At 43.5% G+C, this 23,142-nt stretch overlaps 1 protein-coding gene across 12 annotated transcripts in view; it reads right to left on the bottom strand.

Annotated features, from left to right (window-relative positions):
• nfasca (neurofascin homolog (chicken) a) overlaps positions 1–23,142 on the bottom strand; it is a 225,406-nt gene that overhangs the window by 174,034 nt on the left and 28,230 nt on the right. Inside the window, exon 2 of one of the 12 annotated variants that reach the window (XM_075461905.1) lies at positions 21,144–21,230. The exons of the other annotated variants lie outside the window; for them this stretch is intronic. The gene's annotated coding sequence lies outside the window, so the exon portion shown is untranslated. The remainder of the gene's footprint in view (positions 1–21,143; positions 21,231–23,142) is intronic. 12 annotated transcript variants of the gene reach the window in all.

Below are 23,142 nucleotides of genomic sequence, written 5' to 3'. Positions count from 1 at the left end.
TAACCATACACTTAATTAACAGCCAGCCAAAAATATATCAAATCTAAATTTGATGCAACTTTTTGAATTATTCTACTCATTCACTCATTTTTTGTAACCTGGGATATAGTTGTCCATTCCACCAGTAATACTTCTCATTCTGAATTTTGGTTATTTCAAACGTGGATGTGGTCGATGTTGCTTTATCTGATTATTTCTGTGTTTTCTTCGACCTATCTACTTTACCCAAAACACCAGCTGGGTCTGCAGTTGTTCGGGGAAGACTCATAAATGACAGCACAGGGACACAGTTTATGGAAATGATTAGGTTTGAGAACACCCCGTGTTCTAATGTTGATGATCTGTTGAACTCTTACACATCCATCCATCCATTATCTATACCACTGAATCCTTCGGCCAGGTCGCGGGGGGGCTGGAGCCTATCCCAGCAGTCAATGGGCAAGAGGTGCGGTACACCCTGGACAGGCTGCCAGTCCATCGCAGGGACACACAGAGACAAACGAGACAAACAACCACACACGCTCTCTTACAAATCAAGTCTCTTAAATGTTTTGGATACCATTGCTCCTGTCAAGGTTAGAATGGTTAAAAGTAGGCAAAGGGCGCCATGGAGGAAAGAAGAGTCGGTCAGGGCACAGAAAAGGGAGTGCCGGAGAGCCGAGTCAAAGCTCCAGGTTCATTATGAGACTTACAAAGAAAAGCTATGTGTGTTCAACCAGACTTTGCGTAGAACAAGGGAGAGTTATTTTTCTGAAATCATCAAAAACTGCAGTAACAACTCTCGTGTCCTGTTTGCTACAGTAAACAGATTAACAAACCCTCCAGTTTCACTGCCTTTAGAACTCATTTCTACATCCAAGTGTAATGAGTTTGCAACATTCTTTAATGACAAAGTTCAAGGCATTAAAAATGCAATCATTTCCACAACACAAATAACTACTCTGCAGCCAGCTAGACACCTAGAGCTGACACATTTCACACCTATTACTGACAAAACAGTCGAAGAGACCATCTGCAGTCTGAGTTCATCAACGTGCTGCCTTGATGAGTTGCCCACTAGATTCCTAAAGTCTGTGCTGAGCAGTTTGTTACCACAACTCGCTCATCTAGTCAACATCTCACTCCAGACTGGAACATTTCCAAAGGCCTTAAAAAGGCTTAATGAAGAAATCTTAGAAATACAAAATACACAAAATATGATTGGAACAACTTCTTGAATTTAGTAGAATTCACAGTAGCACCAAACAAAGAGGGGCAATAATTTCCTTGAGGAGTCCAAAGATGATTTTTACAAATCCCACATCAAATCTCGCAGTAAAACCATCTCTGAGTTGGACCAGTTATAAAGAAGGTCAGTGAGTGAAGTCACCACTTCTTATAAGGTTGAAGGCTGGTGATAACATGCAACCATGCAAGTCTTAAGTATTTAGGAATATTAATTTGACATGCAAGAGTTAAAAATAATTTGGTTTACGAATGGACTGAATATAGATGCAGTTTGGTGTAACATAAACTACAATCCCACCTCCTTTTTTGGCTTGGTTCATTCTTTTATGTTGATGAAGTCATCAGTGATCAATTTATTTAGCCACACCTCAGAGAGGACAGTGATGTCACAGTAGGAGGAGTCAGCCCACACTTTAATTAGATTATTTTTTACATCAGACTAAGATTGGAATAGCTGTATACCGCTTGTAATCTTAAAATCAGAAGGTGTTTGAAGCGGTGTCGGCTCTGGGCCTGGGTTTGTTTGGACATTACATGATACCACAACTGCTACATGAGAGCAGTATCCTTAGGCCAATAGTCAGGTTGTAGACACACCAAATAGGAAGACAACGTTCCACTCCCCAGTGAACAAAAGGAGCAGATGCATTGCGACTCATTCATTGGAGGAAAGGAAGAACAAAACAGAAAACTTCAACACCAGCTGATGGGCCATTACGACAGGTTCTCTAGCCAATTCCAGTAAGGTGGATGAGCCAGTTCATTCCGCATAACCCAAATGCCACGGTGATAGCAACAGTCAGCCAAACAGATAAAGCATCACAGAAGACATTTTGGTGGTAGTGTTTTTTGCTAAAGACAATAAGGCAATTTGTGAGAGAATATGGTTTGAATATGGGGAAGAGTATAAAAACAGAACAGAACAGCACGCTATCTGACAAAGACCAATACACAAGCCACCATCTTAAAAGATTAAATGTCTGTGATATGCTTTGGTCAAAATAAAATTTATGTTTATGTTTCTGTTTATGCATTTAGCAGATGCTTTTATACAAAGCGACTTACAAATGAAGATAAAACAGCTACATAGAAGGAAACCACAAATCAGACTCTGTCGGAGATGACAGGGGTGGCAGTGTAAAGACCATACAGTTGGTAAGCCATTGTATAAACAGCATGAAACTGTTATTCCTACACGTGTCAACCATAAAAAGATAATTTTTAAGGGAACTTTGTCGGGTCTATTGAGCTCCTGTGACTCCAAAGTATCAAGAACTTGATCAATAACTTGATCATTTGATTGAAAAATAGATTCTCCTTTTTTCTTACATCAAGTTTCTCCTCAGTGTCAGTCTGTAATATCTGTCTAACTGTCTGACTGTCACTCAGTGGCTCACGCTTTGGGGTAAGACGTATTGCATCACTTCCTGTTACCTTGTTTGTGTACTGTGGAATTTCTTGCTCCTCTTGGACGACTGATAATCACCTTATTTCTCCCAATAATTTACACATTTTTGCATCGTTAACTCTATAGCTTACCGTTCTATTCTTACACTCACTCCTAAAGATATTTAGTCTTTATTTTCCCTTATTAGCGGTGCGTCTGGTTATCTAGCGTAGCATGGCTACCAGTTCTCTCCCTCCATCTCCTGCTTTCACCTGCTCCGTGTGTCAGATGTTTAGTTACTCCTCTGCCTCCTTTAGCGATAATGGTACATGTAACAAATGTAGTCTTTTTGTAGTTTTGGAGGCGAGGTTATCTGAATTCGAAGCTCGGCTCTGCATTGTTGAAAATCAACCGATAGCGAGCCAGGTCCCTTTAGCCAGTGTGGAGCCACCTAGCGTAGCTAGCTCAATTAGCCTCCCCCTAGCAGAACCTGAGCTGCCAGGATTACAACGTGGCTGGGTGACTGTCAGGAAGAGGCATAGCTCTAAAGTCAAGCCCGTTGTTCACCATCGACCTGTCCACGCTTCTAACAGATTTTCCCCACTCAGCGACACACCCGCTGAGGACAAAACCCTGGTAACTGGCAGCTCTATAGTCAGAAACGTGGCATAAGAGACACCAGCGGCCATAGTCAAATGCATTCCAGGGGCCAGAGCGGGCGACGTAGAATCCTATTTAAAACTGCTGGCTAAGGATAAACGTAAATATGGTAAAATAGTTATTCACGTCGGTGTTAATGACACCCGGTTACGCCAATCGGAGGTCACTAAAATTAATGTTGCATCGGTGTGTAATTTTGCCAAAACAATGTGGGACTCCGTAGTTTTCTCTGGACCCCTGCCAAATCTGACCAGTGATGACATGTTTAGCCGCATGTCGTCCTACAATCGCTGGCTGTCTAGATGGTGTCCAGCAAACAACGTGGGCTACATAGATAATTGGCAATCTTTCTGGAGAAAACCTGGTCTGATGAGGAGAGACGGCATCCATCCCACTTTGGAAGGAGCAGCTCTCATTTCTAGAAATATGGATGAATTTCTGAAAACAAAATCTTTCACTGAACAAAAACATTTAAACTATTAAATGTGGTTTGCTGAATATCAGATCTCTCCTTTCCAAGTCTCTGTTAGTGAATGAGTTGATGTGTGATCATCATACTGATATATTTAGGGTTACTAATCAGTCCCAGACCCAAGATTAGTTTGAGCTCTTTTGAATCTCTGATTCTCAGTTTTTCCCTCGCAAAGTGGAAATCCCAGAAACCTCTTGTGTTTGTTGTTGTGTATCGTCCACCTGGCCCTTATTCTGAGTTTCTGTCTGAATTCTCAGAGTTTTTATCCCAGTTAGTGCTGAGTACAGATAAAGTCATTGTAGTGGGTGACTTTAATATTCATGTAGATGTTGAAAATGACAGCCTGAATATGAACTTTAATTCTATATTGGACTCTATTGGATTTTCTCAGAGTGTTCACAGACCGACTCACTGCCTTAATCACACCCTTGATCTTGTGCTGACTTATGGCATTGAGAGTGAACAGTTAACAGTGTTCCCTCATAACTCTGTCTTATCTGACCATTTTCTGATAACCTTTGAGTTTACATTACTTGACTATACAGTTTCTGAGAAGAAATTTACAAAGAACTTTAACATGAAAATGGCCGAGTAAAAGTTCCGTACCCTTCTCCATGTTTGGTGGATCCGCAAATTACTTTCTTTTCCGGTTCTGCAGCAGACAGCAACAGACTTTTACAAAATAAAAGCCTGTGAGCAACAGAGTTTTACAATAATAAAATAAATAATAAAACAGGGGTGCTCCGTGGCATAGTGGGTTGAGCAGACGCCCCATGTACAGAGGCTATAGTCCTCGCTGCAGCGGGCCCCGGTTCCAGTCTTGCATCGGACGGCCCTGTGCTGCGTGTCGTTCCCCCTCTCTCTGCCCCATGCTTCCTGTCTATCTGAACTTTCCTATCCATTAAAGGCACAAAAGCCCAAAAAAAAAAAAAAATCTGCGTTAATGCGCAATTAAATATTTATCTGTGTTAAATAATCAACGAGTTAACTCGTCCAGCCCTAATAATTATGTGAATTGCATGTAAAGTGCAAAAATGGTGTCCAATAACGAGATCACTGCACAGTACGAAGGACAGATTTTAGTCCTGATGGTGTTCTTTTTTTCTAACTAATCATGAGAAAGTATATTAAATTTCTAACCCAGGTGTTGTGTTGAGGCATCCTTGGGCGAGACACTGAACCCCATGTTGCATCCCAATGCATCCATGTGTGTGAATGCGTAGAAGAAGCTGCTGTGTAGCCTATGTGGACTAAGACCTGCTGTATTAGTGTGTGTGAATGGGTGAATGTGGTAGAATGAAAGCGCTTTGAGTGGTCAGCTAGACTAGAAAAGCGCTATACAAGTCCATTTACTCTACCATACCATACCATATTTACCCTTACCAGCTCATGTTACTGCGTCAACCCAACTAGTAAGTGAGCGATTTCTGTAGTAACTTCTTGTTGTGGTTTCTTCTAACCAAGGCAGTCAGCAAAATGGCAAGATGAGGATGACGTAGCAGTACTACTAAACTTGATTTTAAAAACGCACGTCACCCTCATCTTTTAGCACTACCAGGTGTTTAAAATCAAGTTTTTTAGTAAAATTATGCTGTGTTATTGACTGTAACCTAGAAGTAAAATAGAGCTGTCATATCTTGGTGTTAAAAAACTCATTCCACAGCGTTGCAGGGGCTTTAGAGAAAACCATTATGGCTCACTTATATGAACAAAAAACTTTCTTTGGCTGCATTGATAGGAGCACTTGATGATAAGTCTTTTTTTCTTTGGTTTTCTGAGGTTACATTTATATACATTTGTGTTTGTTTGTATGACATTACAGTTATTGTGTTCTAAAACTTGGGTAAAACAGTTGACTTTTCATTTCTTTGTCTCTCTTTGTGGGATTATTAGTGAGTGGTACATTTCATTTAATTTTTAAAACACCCCAATATCTCAAATAGCATGTGACCAGTTATGATGATGTGGTTCAATGTGGATATACAATAGATCACTCATTTAATATTTGTACAACTAAAATAAAAAAGGCAGAATTCTTGATAGACACAATGACAGCAAGAAATGGCTTCAGTGACATTTTTGGAAGATCGTGTGCATTTGTGGGTCAAGTAGGCAGCAGGTCTTAAAACACTTGTTCCTTGGTTGTTAAGTCAAATAAAGGCTGTCATGTGCCAACCCTATTGTCCACACTCTAACCCCCCCCCCCCACACACACACACACACACACACACACCCACGCACACTTCATTCAGAGCCACAGTCTTAAGCAACAGGAGGTATGCTCGTTTCTCTACAGCTAATGAGTTGGCGGGCCCATGAGGACAAAGCAAAGCATGGATCATTCATTCATTCAGTCCTGAGAGCCTTCAGGCCACCCTTCCCCTCCTACACACACACACACACACACACACACACCACAGCTTCTGGCAGCATCTGGTAGGCAGTAGCCATATGAGTCTCAAACACACACTCATTCACACTCATACACACACTTACAAGTCCCTGCATGTCTAATGAGGTGCCAAGATGACACAAGGACAAGAGAAGACAACTTGACTGGCCATCTGTGGTTCAGAGGCCATGTGGAACATCTGTGCCAATCAATAACATACTCACTCTTCCATGCATAAAGGCACGCATGAGTGCACACTGACCCAAGTAGATGTGTATGAGCAAGGACATACTTTTAAGTATAAAAAGAGCTATATTTTTGCAGAAATCCTCCATTTAATGTTTCCTAGTAAACAAACAGGTGAATGAGTCTTAACTTCTATGTTGCTGTTAATTGTGCACACTCGATTAGCATGTTCAGCCTCTGTGCCCGTTAAAGTTGCTAAGCAAACATTTGGACAATCAGTGCTTTGCTTAGTTTTTGGTGGCCAAGTCAGCTGTATTTCATGGAATACCAGCGAATACAAGGTGGTGACTGCAGAGCACAGTGGAAGCAGGAATACTCTCCGGTGGGTGAGTATGAAGGGAAAAAAAAACAAGGGAAGCTTTGCATTGACTTGCATAATGTGCTACCATGTTAGCTAAATATTATGATCACCTGTCACATATTCAGTTGTTCCTGAAAGTGGACATGGCACGATCATCTCCAGTCATTTCCTAATCTTAGGTATCTCTTGATTAGCTTTGTACTCATCATAACTCAAAATAATTTGGAATTATTTCTGAACCCCTGGAAGAAGCATACTCCTGAGAGGATTTAGTTAAAATGTCTTCCGATTGGTCAATTCCTGGAGGTGTTGATTCATGGATGTTCACGACTCATGTGTCCAGTCAGAAGCTACCACAACCCTTATGTAGGAGCTAAATGTGTTGTTGGTGTCCTGAGTCAAGGGTGTAATGTACTCTGTATGTGTGTGGTGTCGCTGTGCTGTCACCAGGGGGTCTCAGGTGCATATAGGAGTCTCATGCACTCTTGTTGGACAGGTGTTTTGACCCGGAAGTGCTAACAGTTTTTGACCGCTGTGGCGCGAGGCGCTCGTCATGCCGCTGTTTGTTGTTTGTTTGTTTGTTAAACTTACGAGAGAATAAATCCACTGGTGGCAACTTCAAGACGGCGTGGAAATTGATTTAAAAACGGTACGAGAGCAGCAAGCCAGGACAGGCAGCGCGTCAACCAGCCATCCGACGTCAAATGCCTCAGTAGCTCTACTAATAGACTGAGCTTCTTTAATATTAGTCAAAAACCCGCACCAGTTGAAACTTCGTTGGACATTCCGGAACGTTTGGCACGGAACGGAGGTGATCGTAAGGACGAGTGGAGCTGCTGGAAACGGTTTGGACTTTAAGGAACGTCTGGTCGCGGATGTCGGGACGCCGGAGCTAGGGTGAGCTGCCTGTGGAGCACCGGATCACAGCACGGCGCCCAACGCAAGGAGAAGGAGGTATTTGTAGCGCTACACCGGTAAATGGCCATTTAAATTGTGTGCACACATAACTGGGCATAAACCCAATGCATTGGTCGCTGGAGGGCGGGGTATATAAAACTTTGCGTCGGTTCTTTTATCTTTTTTGCTGCGAACTGGTCATCAATTGACTATCATGGAGAAGCGTGACACTACTTCGGACATAATTAAAGCTACCGGGACTAATGTGCAAACTATAAATAAGTCCAGTAGTGTGGCTGGCAGTGTTGAAATGCAAACTCAAAAACAAGTGGTTAAACTCACTGCAAAGGCGTTTGCCAATGAATTAGACAGGTTGCAATCTGGCAGAAAAGTGAATTTAAATAAAGCAACCAACATAAGAAAAACAATACAAGGTTTCATGTTGGAGCATGATAAAAGTAAGGTACAGAATGCTCTTGAAAAATTGTTTGAAGTGTGTTATGAAGTAAAAAACATGCATAACAGTTTGTTGGGTCTATTGCCATGTGAAGAAAAGGAAAAACATGATATATGGTTTAAAGCTAAAATGCTGCCTATTAATGAGTGCATTGCTAACACAAAAATGTGGATTTCACGTGATGAAGGTAATGCAAATGAAAATGGTAATGCTGTGGATGACATCAATCCCAATGACAGCGTTTCAAATATTAGCAAACGCTCAAGTCATAGGAGTCATAACAGTGCAAAATCAAGCACAACATCCTGTGCAGCCATAAAGGCTGAGGCAGAAAAGGCAGCACTTGTTGCTCTTGCTGCAGCTTTAAAAGGAAAGCATGCATTGGAGGAGCAGGAACAGCAGCTGAAGAGGAATAGAGAGCAGCTCGAGTTGGAAGCTGAAATAGCTGCGTCCACTGCTAAGCTGGCTGTATTACAGGCTTCATCACGGACAAGTTCATCTCAAGCACCCAGCAATGGCATGAATTCCTATTTAGAAAAGGAGACAAGGAAAAGGCAGGGAGAATCAATCAATGCATTAAACCCTACAGCAACGGAGTACCACCCTGAAGCATGGAAATCAACACAACAAAAGGAATTAAGAAAATGGTCACTACCACCCAACAAAGCAATATTAAAGGATGTGCGACCTAAGGAAACTGAGCAATGGGTCCAGGCTGCTTCAACGCATAAGTGCAGCCAAAATGAACAACACCAAGTAAATGTGTCTGGAACATCACTGAAAATTCAACACCAATCAACAACCGCTCAACCTACATACTATCAACATATCAGTCAAGGTCCACCTGACATACTTACCATCATGCAAAGACAAAATGAAATAACAGCAGCGCTGGTACAGCAACAGAATAGGATGTCATTGCCACCACGAGATATTCCCACATTTGAAGGGGATCCTCTCCATTACAGAGTATTCAACAAAGCCTTTGAGCAAGGAGTTGAGGAAAAGGCAGGAAAAGCGGATTGTTTATACTATCTGGAACAATTTACAAGAGGACAGCCACGTGAATTGGTGCGTAGCTGTCAGCATATGGCTCCTGAGCATGGCTACGCAATGGCAAAGGAACTTCTCCAGAGACATTTTGGAAATCAGTACAAAATAGCAAGTGCTTACATGGAAAGGGCTCTTGCGTGGCAGTCAATAAAATCTGAGGATGTGAAAATACTGCAAGCCTATTCCTTATTCCTGCGTGGATGCTGTAATGTAATGGAAGAGCTTCAGTACATGCAGGAACTGGATATGGCAGTAAATATAAGAGCCATTGTGTCCAAGTTGCCATTCAGAATGAGGGAGCAAAGGAGGACCATAGCTCATGACATAATGGAGACAACCAATCAACCAGCTTGTTTCAATAATCTGGTCATGTTTATTGAGCGCCGTGTCAGGATTCTTTCTGACCCTTTGTTTGGAGAGATACAGGAGTCATATGGTGTTGCTGGAATAAAGACTGCCACTGGGTTTAAAGCACAGCCTTGAAACCGAATGAAAGGAAACGTTGGGGCCACCACCGTAACATCTATGGAAGTGCCTGAGAGAATTAAAGAGCCTACATCAGATCCAGGAAAAGCTGAAAAGGCTGAATGCCTTTGCTGTGCTCGTGGCCACTCTTTGGAGGATTGCAAACAGTTCAAGGGAAGGAAGCACAAAGAAAAGATTCAGCTGCTGACGAAAAAGGGGGTTTGTTTTGCATGTTTATGTGTAGGACACATGAGCCGTGATTGTGAAAGCCGCTTGACATGTAAAATATGTGGGCGAACCCATCCCACTGTGCTTCATATTAAAAGGCAACCCGCATTGGAACAGTTTGAAACACCTAACCAGTCAACTTCAATCAAAACATGTGGACATACAGGGGCCGGTAAGGACCGGTGTGTGTTATCCATCCTGCCTGTGAAGGTCAAGAGTGCAAAGGGAAATCGCATCATAAAAACCTATGCCTTTTTGGACCCAGGAAGTTCGGCCACATTCTGCTCAGAACATCTAATGCGGAAGCTGAATGTCACAGGGAGAAAAACCAACTTCCTATTGAGCACAATGGGGCAAAAGACAGTGGTTCCAGCGTACTCATTGACTGGTTTGGAGTTATCTGATCTGGACAGCAACGACTTTCACATTCTCCCAGAGGTTCTCACACAGACACAAATACCAGTCAATGTTAATAACATGATAACATCTGAAGAACTGGCAAAATGGCCATATTTGTCCAAGGTGAACATCCCTAACATAAAAGCAAATGTCGACCTGTTAATTGGAACCAACGCTCCCGAGATATTAGAACCTTGGGAGGTCATTAATAGTTGTGGGAATGGCCCATATGCTATTAAGACAGTGCTTGGGTGGGTTGTTAATGGACCACTGAATGGAAACAGTGGTGTTTCAGAGGCGGAGCTGCCCTTGGTAATGGTAAACAGGATCTCTATGTGTAAACTTGAAGAAATGTTGGCCAAGCAATACAATCATGAGTGTAATGAGAAGACTACAAAGGAGAAGGAAATGTCCAGAGAAGACCTCAAGTTTCTGGAAATCATGGAGCAGTCAGCAGTACTTCAGGAGGGAAGGTATTGTTTGAAGTTGCCCTATAGGAATAAGGAGGTCTATCTGCCTAATAACTTTGCAGTGGCTAAGCAAAGGATCCAAGGTTTGAGGAGGAAATTCCTGAACAACAAACACTTGCACCAAGAGTATGCTGGGTACATGAACACGCTCATCAGTAAGAATTATGCGTCCATCATCCAAGGAAAGGATCTCTCCGTGTAGTGTTCGACTGTGGAGCCACATTTAAAGGAGCATCTTTGAACAGTGAATTGTTGCCAGGTCCCAACCTCACCAGCTCACTGCTTGGAGTTCTTCTTCGTTTCAGGAAGGAAGTGGTGGCATTCATGGGCGACATTCAAGCCATGTTCCACCAAGTAAAAGTGACTGAGGAGGACAGAGATTTTCTTTGCTTTCTTTGGTGGCCGGATGGTGACATCACTCAGGATCTCAAGGAGTATCGGATGACTGTACACCTGTTCGGCGCTGTGTCATGTCCTAGTTGTGTAAGCTATGCACTGAGGAAAACTGCGGACGACAACCAGTCTTGAGTTTTTGGATAGGGTGGTTCAGTCTGTTAAGCAGAATTTCTATGTTGATGACTGTTTAAAGAGCTCGGCCACCGAAGAAGAAGCTATCCAAACGATAAAAGAGCTAACTGCTCTATGTCAGAAGGGGAGTTTCATTCTGGAAAAATGGATTAGCACCAGTCGTGTTGTGTTACAAGCCATCAAAGTGGATCAAAGGGCCAAAGACCTAAAGGAGTTGGATCTGGACCGAGATAAACTTCCAGTAGAGAGGGCTCTGGGTCTACAGTGGTGTGTGGAAACTGACTCTTTCAGGTTTAAGATGGAGATGAAGCAACAGTCTTTCACCAGACGTGGTATGCTGTCAGTAACCAGCTCAGTGTATGATCCGTTGGGTTTTCTAGCACCAGTCACCTTGCCTGCCAAGATGATGCAGCAGGAGCTCTGTAGGAGAGGCTGTGGATGGGATGATGATCTACCCAAGGACATCTAACCTCGTTGGGAAAGGTGGTTGAAGGACTTGGATCAGCTGTCTGCATTCAATGTGGGAAGGTGTATCAAGCCAGTGGAGTTTGGAGAGATCAAGTGTGCCCAATTACATCACTTTGCTGATGCTAGTGAAGGTGGATACGGAACTGTAACATACATCCGTATGTTAAATCAGGAAAACAACATCCAAGTCACCTTTCTGCTCGGCAAAGCCAGGGTCACTCCACTGAAGGCGGTGACTATTCCCCGCCTGGAGTTGACAGCAGCTGTCCTAGCAGTCAGAATGGACTCATTGTTAAAGTCGGAGCTGGACGTTAAGGTCGAGGATTCAGTCTTTTGGACTGACAGCACTTCAGTCTTGAAGTACCTTAACAATGAGGATAGACGCTTTCACACGTTCGTGGCCAACAGAATCTCGACCATCAGAGAAACATCTGAACCCTCACAATGGAGGCATGTCGGTACCATGGATAATCCAGCTGACGATGCATCTAGGGGAATGAAGGTCTCGGATTTTCTGAACAATCATAGATGGCTGGAAGGACCTACATTTCTTTGGAAACATGAGGAGGACTGGCCTAGAATTGTGTTGGACGTCTCAGTGGACTCAAGTGACCAAGAGGTCAGAAAGGAGGTAATGGTGAATACCATCAGTGTGTGTGACATCTCTAGTCCAAGTGACCAGCTACTTGCCTACTTTTCTGACTGGAGGAGACTCAAGACAGCTGTTGCCTGGATCTTGAGATTAAAGGTCATGTTGTTGGAATGGAGTCGCAAGGGGAAGCAGTTTAAGGCTTCTGTGGCTAACTGTCTCGAGAAAAGAAGTCAGGACGGTTCGAGGTGGACTGAAAGAAAGGGAGTCACATCAACATCCATGAGTGGTTCCCTGACGCTGGATGATTTGCTTGGAGCAGAAAGTGCCATAATACGCTATTGTCAGCGACAGAGGTTTGGTGAAGAGATGTCTGCTTTGTCTTCCGGGAAAGTGTCAGTGAGTCGACGGAGTCCCATATACAGGCTGGATCCAGTTTTGGAGGATGGATTCCTGAGAGTTGGAGGAAGACTGAGCAGAGGAGCAATGCCTGAGGAAGCCAAGCATCCGCTCATTCTCTCCAAAGATCAGCACATCTCTACACTTATTCTCAGACATGTACATCAGAATCTGGGCCATGGTGCGCGGACTCACACACTGTCCAAGGTGAGGAGGAGATTTTGGATTACAAACGCCAATGCAGCTGTCAGGAAAATTATTGGTGAATGCAGTTTTTGTAGGCGCTACAATGGAAGAGCAGTGGTACAAAAAATGGCTGACCTGCCAAAGGTGAGAATCCTTCCTGATCTTCCACCATTTGCCAACACAGGAGTGGATTACTTTGGTCCAGTGGAAGTGAGAAGAGGAAGATCAACCTGTAAAAGATATGGTGTTATATTTACCTGTATGGCAAGCAGGGCTGTCCATCTGGAGGTGGCTGTTTCACTGGACACGGACGCATGTATCAATGCTCTGCGGCGTTTCATCAGCAGAAGAGGACAGGTGACGAGTCTAACATCAGACAATGGCACTAACTTCATTGGAGCAGACAGACAGCTGAAGGAGGCCCTTACTGCTTTGAATCAGGACAGGATTCAAGGAGCTCTGTCACAGGTTGGGATTCATTGGAGCTTTAATCCACCAGCAGGCTCACATCATGGTGGTGTGTGGGAACGGATGATCCGCCTGGTGAGAAGAGTCCTCAGTTCTGTTCTGCATCAGCAGAAGCTGGATGACGATGGACTTCATTAGGGCTGTCCACGACCAAGGATTTTGTTGGTCGACCAGTGGTCGTCATTTACTCCGATTAATCGACTAATCGACACCCCCCCCCCACCCCAAAAAAAAAAAAAATAATTCCTTTAATGCCCGGCTGCCGCATTTACGTTAGTGACCATTGGCTGACAAGCAGAATTTTACCAGCGCACAAGCCGGGTGCTTCAAGTCTGCCCTCTCTTTACACGGGCAAATTATTTCAGATTTTGACATTCTGAATGTGTCACAAAAATAATCAGAAAGACAGACGGACTTTGAACATTTTGACCGCGATTTGGATCTCACCACGGTCCAATGGAGGATAACAGAAGACATAGTGTCGGTGCTGAAGCCGATGGTCACACTTACCGAGTTGCTTTCACAAGATGTTAATGCATCTCTCTCTGCCACGCTGCTAGAGTTTAGATTCTCTGCCCGCACCTGAGCCCGAACTTGATGCCGGTCCGATATTTCACGCCACTATCCTCGGGTCGGACCGGACCGGGCGTGATCAAGCTTTTTTTTTTTTTAATCACTATTAGCTTAATTGGTATGGGCAAAATTATGTAATAATTAGACGAAATATTCTATATAGACAATATTCTTAATGTATACAAAGTTACACAAGTCAGTCTACGAAATTGCAAAAGGCTAGCTATGTGTCATGCGCAGTTTTCCTCCACTGGCAAGCGTAACACCGAGCCTGCCCTGCTGTGCTGAATTGGCTGGCGTGCAACATGGAGCCTGAAGAAGTAAAGAAAAAAATAAAAACGGGAGAATTAAAAGTGAGCAAGTTTGAAGGAAAGTCGGAGGTATGGACATATTTTAAACAAGTCGTGGGTAGTGACAATGTATGTGTCGGCTTTGTGGAATTGTAGTTGACAACGTCAGCTATAACGGCCCACATATTAAGAAATGGTCGGGTTTAAAGCGGTCTCGGGCTCATAATTACAGTTAATGTGCCGGGCCGGGCTCGGACACAATGTGCACGGGCTCGGAAAGGGTCGGGTTTGATTTTTTAGGCCCGATCTAAGGTCTACACGCTGCCCATGCTCATAAACATGAAAAGACACCTGTTGCTGCACGAGGATGACAGCGCGGCCGTGATCTGTGTGTGGTAACGGGGTCGGAAAGTACAGCGGTGACCGGCCACCTCTGTTCCAGAAGGCGCTCCAACATGCAGTGAAGTTCCATCTCGTGGAGACATCCTGGATGAGTTTCATCCAGGATGTCTCCACGAGATGGAACTTCACGTGTTCAACAACGTTCTGTTGTATTTGTTTTTCAGTGAGAGCCGCTGTAGCCTTGGCACTTTTCCAACAAGACGTCTGGCAGCTGCTATGACACGGCAAATGGGATCTTTTTTAAGAGCCGGATCGATGCACAGCTGCAAAGTGTGCCCTGCGCAACGACCTCCTTGGACGTTACTCCAGGACGGGTTACGGGCTAACTGATCGTTCTGTCCTTGTGACACGAATTTACCGTTTTGATTTGTTTGACGTCTTCCTTTGTCAAGCCCTTCAAATTAAAAGTCCCGGGAGCCCTTTGACGAGACGCGCCTTTTTTTTTTTTCTGCGACCAATCAACCAATGGAATTTAGTCGACTGGTAATTTTTTTGGTCGACCAACGACCAATCGATTATTTGCCGTCAGCCCTAGACTTCATACAGTGTTCTGTGAAGTGGAGGCCATTTTGAATGATCGTCCAATCACCAAACTCTCAGAGGATGCTAATGACCTGGAACCTCTCACGCCTAATCATCTTCTTCTCTTGAGGGGTAAACCAGCTTTGCCACCTGGAGTGTTTGAACCTCATGATTTGTATGTGAGAAGACGTTGGAGACAAGTACAGTATCTCTCAGACCTTTTCTGGAAGAGATGGATACGGGAGTATTTGCCCTTGCTACAAAAGAGGCAGAAGTGGAACGAAAAGAAGAGGAGTTTGACAGCTGGAGATATTGTGGTGATCATGGATTCTTCAGCTCCACGTGATTCATGGCCACTTGCCAAGGTTCTGGAGGGTTTTCCAGATAAGCAAGGACTTGTGCGTTCTGTGAGGTTACAGACAAAGGCCAACATTATTGAAAGGCCAGTGACAAAACTGTGTTTGGTGCATGGAAAATAGATGTGTCCGTACTGTACTTTAATGTAACTATAACACATTTGTTGCTCCTTTTTCGTTGTATTTTGAATTGTTATGTCGGTCTGCCATTAACAATAGGGGCCGGTGTGTAGGAGCTAAATGTGTTGTTGGTGTCCTGAGTCAAGGGTGTAATGTACTCTGTATGTGTGTGGTGTCACTGTGCTGTCACCAGGGGGTCTCAGGTGCATATAGGAGTCTCATGCACTCTTGTTGGACAGGTGTTTTGACCCGGAAGTGCTAACGGTTTTTGACCGCTGTGGCGCGAGGCTCTCGTCATGCCGCTGTTTGTTGTTTGTTTGTTCGTTAAACTTATGAGAGAATAAATCCACTGGTGGCAACTTCAAGACGGCGTGGAAATTGATTTAAAAATGGTACGAGAGCAGCAAGCCAGGACAGGCAGCGCGTCAACCAGCCATCCAACGTCAAATGCCTCAGTAGCTCTAGTAATAGACTGAGCTTCTTTAATACCTTACATAAGAGAAAACTTTGACAAACACAGTATCAACAACACCTCAAATTCAGCTGTACATGTCTGAGCCAGAATTGGATGTAGAAAATGAAAGTGAGCAGCATGACAAACTGCCACAACAGGACGTCTGTTTGGTGAGTACCCTCATAACCTGCAACTTTACTGATTGTGTTTTCTCTCAGCTCCACACCCTATTTTTCTGAGTAAGCTGCTGTTAATAGGTGAAGATATGGCAATGAATGTATGAGACCTCTGACCTATTCGTGCAACCTGGCAGATAAACGACAGCGACCATGTCTTCTGTACATTGTCCGTTTTTCCTATGATAATTTGGTTGTTTTGCATGTTTGTATTATACACATCCACTAACTAAACATCGTGGCGAATGCTGCCGTTGTGTTATTTAGTCAGTGCAGTTAGGTCATCTGATTCACAAGTGTAGAATGCCCACGTAAGATACTATAATCAGAGATTTTCTAAAGAGAGAACTCAAGATAATATGCTATAATACTGTTGCTGGAGGAAGTGGCCGGGGACAGGGACGTCTGGGTTTCTCTGCTCAAGCTGCTGCCCCCGCGACCCGATCCCCAGACAAGCGGAAGATGATGGATGGATGGATGGATGGATGGATGGATGGATGGATGGATGGATGGATGGATGGATGGATGGATGGATAGATGGATGGATGGACTGTTGCTGATCTTGAATGGGATTCTTCCCTCATCATAGTGTATTCGTGGAGTGATTCCTTTGTATTAGCAGACACTTACAAAAGTTACATCTTAGACAGATGCGCACAGGCACTACCAACATACACGCCGCAATAAACGCAGACTAGCTCTACACTATTCCTATTACAATCATAATCCGAACAAATGAATCCTTTTTCATGTGTAGATAACAATTCTTGTTCGGATCAAAACGCTATTCTTATTCTAATCAGGTCAGTCCGTGTATTTCTGAAGCTAGGCTACGTCTCGAACTCAGGAGGAATTAGAGCACCATCATCACCTGTCTCTTTACGAACTAAAACGCAGATCACTATGGTAGATGAACAAGATCACGCTTGGAGAAATTTCACAAAGATGGGAAGTGCCAACATCGAACGTTTCATATTCAGTCTGTGAAAGGCAGAATATGAAACGCTTGGTGTTGGCTCTTCAACGCAAGCTAACACATAGCTACAACTACAGGTACAGCTAGCATACAGTACCTAGCTAAGTGCCGTAAACACAAACGACTCTTCTCGCACATCGCGAGACTTCAGAAGCGGGTCGCTCCTGCCGAAGTTACATATGGGATTCTCAGCATACAGACCCCTGTTGGGACCGAGACAGGCTTCATTCGCTTACTATTGACTTGTTTAACCTTTGGTAAACTCCTGAAGGCTTTAATTTTAGGTGAAAATGCTACCTAGTGCCCCTTTAAAGATCTGACATTGAGTACTGTGTGTTTGAGATTAGTTATAGTTGAACTGGACGCTGTGTTCTTGCAAAGGATATGGATAAGATTTCTCTGATTGGACAGTCTGATTGTCCCTCTCTTCACTCCATCCTTGGACCTCTGGTTGAGGTCAACACAGAGGCCCTTAGTGTCCCAGACAACAGCATTGACGCTGTTGGAAATGACAGTGGTGGGGGCACAGATGATTTACAAAGAATTGCACATATAAATGAATACAAAGTATATTAGCCCCCTTAGCTGCTTTTTCACTCAGTGTAACTAGCTTGTACTTCAATACGTTTGAAAGTCTAATGCCAACATAGCACAGACATTTGAAACAGTTTCACTCTCCACTTCAGCTTCAGAGCTGTGACCTTTTAGTGCTGGAACAGCTTTCACTTTTAGCGTCAGTCTCCCTCCAGAGTCCAACAGATCCTTGTGAAGTGCAGCAAGCAAATCCAAACATTTTCCTGCCCGTGTTGCTGGCCATGAAAAACAAACGGCTCCACTGATCCAAGATCTCTGGGTCTTTGAGGAAGCTGAAAAGGGTCAATTTGCTCTTGAAACTAGAAAACAATTTTTTTGGAGACATGTCTGTCTAGTATTGCAGCGCCTCCTGGAGAACCGGCTATATGTAAAGGCTACGAAGTGTGAGTTCCATGTTACATCCATCTCTTTCTTGGGTTATATCTTTCAGGGCCGGCAGGTGAGGACGGACCCGGACAAAATAAAGGCAGTGGCAGAGTGACCGCCTCCTTCCAAAAGAAAACAGCTCCAGAGGTTCCTTAGTTTTGCCAATTTCTATCGTCGCTTCATCCACAACTATAGCCAGGTCCCCCTTAACTAAACTAACTTTCATTTAAAACCCCCTTCTCCTGGATCCCAGAAGTAGATAAAGCCTTCCATTCACACCATCCAAGATGGCGCCGCGGACAGCTGCCTCGATGTGTTGGTGCGCGTTGGTTTTTTTTGCACTTTAATTCAGAGAAGAGCTCATGAACATCAGGGTAACATCACCAGACGATTTATTCCCGACTTTTCTTCTCCCTACACTGGAAATTTTGGACATTCTGGTCAAAGGTGTGCTCACCTTTGCTCACGCAGTGAAACGCCGGAAGAGAGGGAAACGGGCAGTGTTGGTCAAGTTACTTTTAAAAAGTAATTAGTTACAGTTACTAGTTATTGCTCCCAAAAAGTAATTGAGTTAGTAACTCAGTTACCACATTGCAAAAGTAATTAGTTACTCAGCAAAGTAACTGTGGCGTTATTTTTTATGTTCTATAACGCTGTTACGTTTTACAACATTTTTAACATCAAATATGTTTATATTAACTGATTAAACAATAAAAACGCTATATACAGTAATAAAGAACATTCGGTATTTATTTGAACTCAATAGATTGCAGCCTGCCATATGATGCATAGAAATAAAAACATAAATATTGAATATAGAATGGTGGTCACCTGTTTCTGACCCAAAAAAATCGAGTGTTGTTTGTTTTCGAGTGGCTCTGCCTCCTTCGTTGGGGCTCACGCTAGCTGCATTTGGGCTTGGGGTTGGGTTAGCAGCTGCATTTGGGCTTGGGGTTGGGTTAGCTAGCTGCATTTGGGTTTGGGGTTGGGTTAGCTAGCTGCATTTGGGCCTGGGGTTGGGTTAGCTAGCTGCATTTGGGTTTGGGGTTGGGTTAGCTAGCTGCATTTGGGCCTGGGGTTGGGTTAGCAGCTGCAGAAGCAACAAGTGCTTCATACTCACATGGGTTGATGTAAGGTGCTTCATTAGATTTGGGTTACTTGAGGTAGACGTGGATAAAGTTTTTTTCCCTGGGCATAGCATGCATGTTACATACACATTCTTTTATCTCCACGAGTGAGAAGTAGTGCCGGTACTTCCAGTTAGAGAACGCTACCTTTGAACTTCCCTGGCTCGTCGCCGCTGTCTTGTCTGTGTTTAGTAGTAGTCGTCAGCGCGTGCAGTGAGACAGCGTGAGCAGGGCATCCGCCCACACAGCCAATCATCATCGCATTTGCAACGGTGTCATCATCCCCACCCCTGCTCTCTCCAGGCAGCATGCAGCTGATGTGTAGCCGAAAGTCTACAACCGAATTGTAGTAACGCGCCACTTTATATTCTCAGTAACGATAATGGCGTTGTAACGATGGGAAAAGTAATTAATTAGATTACTCCGTTACTGGAAAAATAACGCCATTATACTTAAACGCCGTTACACTTAAACGCTGTTATACTTAAACGCTGTTATACTTAAACGCCGTTACACTTAAACACCGTTACTCCCAACACTGGAAACAGGCTTGTGCATCTTCGCCAGTGCGGATAGTGCACACCGCTACCGGGAATATTTCTTTCAAACGTGCGTTCACTGTCCAACAAACTGGATGAACTACAACTGCTGTTGGGAAAAAACAGGGACCTTTCTTTATCTGCTGTTTTGTGCTTCACGGAGACGTGGCTGTGTGGATTAATAGGTATTAATGCAGCTGGCAGGCTTCCAACTCAACAGAGCGGACAGAGACACAGAACTCGACGGCAAAGCTAAAGGTGGAGGAATGTGTTTTTACACCAACGGTGGTTGCTGCAACGATGTGACAGTGATCCAGCAGCACTGTTCTCCTGACCTGGAATCCTTCATGATAAACTGTGAGCCTTTTTATTCACCCTGTTAGTTTGCTTCATTCATTCTGGTCGGTGTTTACATCCCGCCGCATGCCAACGTGCAGGACGCACAGCACATGCTCGCCAACCAGATACTGTGTGTGGAGCGGACCAACCCGGACTCTTTAGTTATTGTCCTTGGTGACTTTAACAAAGGAAATCTCACTCACGAACTTCCTAAATATAGACAGCTTATTAAATGCCCGATCAGACAGGAGAATATTCTGGATTACTGCTACAACACAGTCAGGGATGCTTATCACGCCGTCCCCTGTGCTGTACCGGGCCACTCTGACCACGTCATGGTCCACCTGATTCCTACTTACAGGCAGAAACTAAAGCTCTGTTCCATCACGCACCAGGGTGAGTTACGACAACGACAAACACAACCAAACTCAGAAGGTTAAGGTTGGATAAGGAAGAGGCCTTCAGGAGTGGGGACAAAGACAGATTCAAAGAGGCCAAGTACAAGTTTAGCAAGGCGGTGAAAGTACATTTGAAATGCACAAACTGACACACTGCAGAGGGGACTATGACAAAAGAAGTAGTGGTGGTGATGTAGTCAGGTAAAAGCACAGTGGACTGTTGGGTAATGTGAGGGCCGCTGCTTTTCTAGAACACTGGACCACACCGGTCGAGAAAATCAAGAAAATTCTATATTCTGACCGCGGGGGTCTCACATATGATCAAAATATCATTAGGAACCATTAATAATATTATTCTGTGTGGGTTCCCTCCGAGTACCTTCTTCCCACTTTTCACTTTCCAACATCTATGTTCGGTTAACTGGTGACTCTAAATTGTCCCTAGAAGTGAGTGTGCATGGTTGTGTGTCACGTTTGTCTCTGTGTGGCCCCGTGATGGACTGGCAAACCCTCCCGGGTGTACCCCGCCTCTCGCCCAGTGGCATCTAGGATAGGTTCCAGCCCCCCGATGGCCCTGAAATTTATCAAGCAGGTATAGAGGATTTATAATAAGACATACCAGTAGTAACATACTGGACATTTTGGTGGCTGTGGAGATCAAGGGCTTTTCCAGTTAGAAGGTCAGTGGTTCAATCCCTGGCTTCTCCTGAAAACAAAAGAAGCCTTGTATGAAATGTGTGTGTGGGGATGGGTTAATGTGGCCTGTAATCTGAAAGTGCTCAGAGAAGTCAATATGACAAGAAAGCACCAAATAAATTCAGTCCATTTAAAAACAAAAAAATCATATTTCTATTGATTTCAAGTTGTGGAGGCATTCATTTGCATTTCCTAACAGTCTGTATGGAAGTAAACAGATATGGCAGAATTCCACAATCATTAATCACACAATTACATACTCAATAGATATCTGAATGTGCTGCTGCTTATAAACACATCAGGATTTGGTGGAGTACTTTTTTTTTGTTTTGGTGGAGTACTTTGATTGCATACACACACACACACCTCCCCCATTTCTTGAAACACCTACAGCCATACTTGTTATTCTGTGAAACAGAACACCAGAGCACATTTGCCAGAACACAGTTCACACATCCCTTAGGCAGTTAGACTGGAGACTGCTGACACACACAAACGCACACAAACGCGCACACACACACACATACACACACATACACTGCATTAGAAACTGCTTATCTGCTTCAACATTTTTCAAATCTGAAGTGTCACAGTATTCATTAGACATCATTGTAAAAGGCAGAAGAGGGCAGCACAAAGGCATTTAGGGAGCAGGTGAACTCATTTTGAAAATCACCCTCATGTTTTTGTCATAAATATCATACAATGACGGATCATGATTGATAATAATCATCTTCTCGTCATCAGTATTCTTCATGACTGAATATATTGCATGTGTTGAATTAGAAGGAGTTATAAACTAATGTTAAAGCAACCTTGACCCATTGAGGGGAAACTAAAGTCTCTACAGTCCAATGATCCCTCCAGACTGCTGGTTCTATCACTCCAACATTACAAAAAGATGGACAGAACAAACACTTACCAAAGCAGTTATGGAGCAAGTGTAAAATTCATCCTGAGGTTGATCGTATATAAGACTAAGATGAGTTCATCCAGTTGAGCAACTTTGAGGTATTCCAACATATGGTTTAAGATGAGACAACGACAGCACATTTTCCAGGGTGGTTTGACCAAAATGTTCAACCGGAAGAGTCGTGCACTCTGAGGAACATAGCTACTTTTGTGACTTATTTGTTCTGAATACTTCTTATCAACAGTCACAGTGAAGAGTTGGGATAAGAGAAATGCCATTAAAACAACTCTTAATATTGAACATCAGATTGGTGGCGAGACTGGCTGGAGTATTCAATAGAAAACCTCTCATTCAATATTAAATGCTTTAGCATCATTTACAGTAGATTAATTACAGCTGTCTCAAAGTGACAGTTCAGGAGCATTTAGAATAGTTTATATTCAGCTTTGTTTTTACAAGCTTTGTCACCTCAATGAGCCTATATTTCTAAAGTAAAACATTAGATCAATTTGTACTACAGGAAGCACTGCATTGTGAGAGACAAGTAGATTCACATGTCATGTTCCCTGTAAGTAAGTGGAAATAATCAACCGCTTCAATCAGATCTATTCACCAATAGACTCCTCTGAATTCAGATCAACTTACATAGCTTCAGTGACGCTCCCATATGAACGCAAAGAATAGTCTTTGAGAGGGACGAGTTTAGACGAGGTTAGCTGACAGAGACAGCAGTGCTAGCAGTCTCTGTCAGCAATAACTGTTAGAAAGAGAAAATGAAAACAGGCAGAAGGACACATGAACACTGGGGCTGTCAGTGATGGGTGTGAATGTGTGCTGGTAATCGGGTGACCTACATGTACCACTTCAGTATGTAGGAGACCCCTGGGCTCAGGTTATATTTGGTCATGGTTCATGTTAACTGAACCAGTAATTACACACACACACACACACACACACACACACACACACACAGTGGTCAGAAAGAGTTTTTTATGTCATTGTGAAAATG

The sequence above is a fragment of the Odontesthes bonariensis genome, chromosome 3 (genome assembly GCF_027942865.1).
Source record: "Odontesthes bonariensis isolate fOdoBon6 chromosome 3, fOdoBon6.hap1, whole genome shotgun sequence".
Lineage (NCBI taxonomy): Eukaryota > Metazoa > Chordata > Actinopteri > Atheriniformes > Atherinopsidae > Odontesthes > Odontesthes bonariensis.
This window is presented reverse-complemented; position numbering and strand designations above follow the sequence as displayed.